The sequence below is a fragment of the Schistocerca nitens genome, chromosome 6 (genome assembly GCF_023898315.1).
Source record: "Schistocerca nitens isolate TAMUIC-IGC-003100 chromosome 6, iqSchNite1.1, whole genome shotgun sequence".
In the NCBI taxonomy this organism is placed as follows: domain Eukaryota; kingdom Metazoa; phylum Arthropoda; class Insecta; order Orthoptera; family Acrididae; genus Schistocerca; species Schistocerca nitens.
Genome location: NC_064619.1, coordinates 248,220,290 through 248,222,471, shown reverse-complemented (window position 1 = coordinate 248,222,471; position 2,182 = coordinate 248,220,290). Strand labels below are relative to the sequence as shown.

At 43.4% G+C, this 2,182-nt stretch overlaps 2 non-coding genes across 2 annotated transcripts; one reads left to right on the top strand and one right to left on the bottom strand.

The window, feature by feature from the left end:
• Window positions 1–423: 423 nt before the first annotated feature.
• On the bottom strand, window positions 424–498 carry Trnat-ugu (transfer RNA threonine (anticodon UGU)). Its single transcript has one exon. It is a non-coding gene; the product is annotated as a tRNA-Thr (tRNA).
• Window positions 499–1,078: 580 nt separating this feature from the next.
• On the top strand, window positions 1,079–1,153 carry Trnat-ugu (transfer RNA threonine (anticodon UGU)). Its single transcript has one exon. It is a non-coding gene; the product is annotated as a tRNA-Thr (tRNA).
• The last annotated feature ends 1,029 nt before the right edge of the window (window positions 1,154–2,182 follow it).

Below are 2,182 nucleotides of genomic sequence, written 5' to 3'. Positions count from 1 at the left end.
GCGCCAGGTGGAAATGGCATGGCAAGCCGTTCCACAGGACTACATCCAGCATCTCTACGGTCGTCTCCATGGGAGAATAGCAGGCTGCATTGCTGCGAAAGGTGGATATACACTGTACTAGTGCCGACATTGTGCATGCTCTGTTGCCTGTGTCTATGTGCCTGTGGTTCTGTCAGTGTGATCATGTGATGTATCTGACCCCAGGAATGTGTCAATAAAGTTTCCCCTTCCTGGGACAATGAATTCACGGTGTTCTTATTTCAATTTCCAGGAGTGTACAATATATACAAGAGCCAAGAGGGAATAATAAGAGTGGACGACCAAGTACGAAGTGCTCGAATTAAAAAAGAAATGATAATTAAATGAACACCCTAGCTGCAAGCAGGCGTTGATACACTTCGTTGGGGACATGTTGAAAATGTGTGCCCCGACCGGGACTCGAACCCGGGACCTCCTGCTTACATGGCAGACGCTCTATCCATCTGAGCCACCGCGGGCACAGAGGATAGTGCGTCTGCAGGGACTTATCCCTTGCACGCTCCCCGTGAGATCCACATTCCCAACATGTCCACAACACTACATTCGTAGTGCGCCTATTAGATGTTTGCCCATCATACTCATTACTCGTGGCAGATTAATCTACCAAGTCCCGTACGAGTTCGGGCATAGCGTGTGCGTTCGCACACAAGAAGGTCAAAGGCCGGGAACCCATATTTTTATTTTAACTATATATGACCATATATGACACATTTTCAACATGTCCCCAACGAAGTGTATCAACGCCTGCTTGCAGCTAGGGTGTTCATTTAATTATCATTTCTATTCTAGCAAAGCTGCATGGTCATATATAGTTAAAATAAAAATATGGGTTCCCGGCCTTTGACCTTCTTGTGTGCGAACGCACACGCTATGCCCGAACTCGTACGGGACTTGGTAGATTAATCCGCCACGAGTAATGAGTATGATGGGCAAACATCTAATAGGCGCACTACGAATGTAGTGTTGTGGACATGTTGGGAATGTGGATCTCACGGGGAGCGTGCAAGGGATAAGTCCCTGCAGACGCACTATCCTCTGTGCCCGCGGTGGCTCAGATGGATAGAGCGTCTGCCATGTAAGCAGGAGGTCCTGGGTTCGAGTCCCGGTCGGGGCACACATTTTCAACATGTCCCCAACGAAGTGTATCAACGCCTGCTTGCAGCTAGGGTGTTCATTTAATTATCATTTCTATTCTAGCAAAGCTGCATGGTCATATATAGTTAAAAAAAAAATACGAATTAAAAAAGGTGTATGACAGGGATGTGGTCTTTCGCCCCCTACTGTTCAATCCGTACATCGAATAAGTAATGATGGAAATAAAAGAAAGGTTCAGGAGTGTAATTAAAATTCAAGGTGAAAGGATATAAATGATATGATTCGATGATGACATTGCTATCCTGAGTGAAAGTGAAGAAGAATTACATGATCTGATGAATGAAATGAACAGTCTAATGAGTACATCATATGGATTGAGAGTAAATCGAAGAAAGACAAATTAATGAGAAATAGAAGAAATAAGAACAGCGAGAAAGCTAACATCAGGATTCATGGTCACGAAGTAGATGAAGCTAAGGAATTCTACTATCTAGGCAGCAAACTAACCAATGACTGATGGAGCAAGGAGACCATTAAAAACAGACTAGCACTGGCAAAAAGGGCGTACCTGGCCCAGAAAAGTCTACTAGCATCAAGAAATTTCCAAGAATGTACATCTGGAGCACAAAATTGTATGGCAGTGAAACATGGACTGTGGGAAAACCGGAATAGAAGACAATCGAAGCATTTGCGATGTGGTGCTACAGACAGTCTTTCTTCCTGTGTTATTGACTCGAGTGGTCTATTATTTGTGAGTTTGCTTTCGTCGTTCGTCTAAGCCTCGCGCCTCAATAGTGTGTTTACATTTTGCGGCGTACACTGCAGCTGTAGCGGTTATAAGCTAAGTACTGACAAACTTATTTGTGCTCTGTAATACAGTTATTAAATTTAATAGATTTCAGCGGTGTTGCGTGCCGTTTGTGGCGAAATAACGACTTAATAAACTTTTGTAATCGTTTCGCTCGCTGTGTTTTATAGAGTTTTCAATGTGTTGAAGTCGTTTAGTAAATTTCGTGCTTTAGTTTTCAACTGACGTTTATTATTCTTT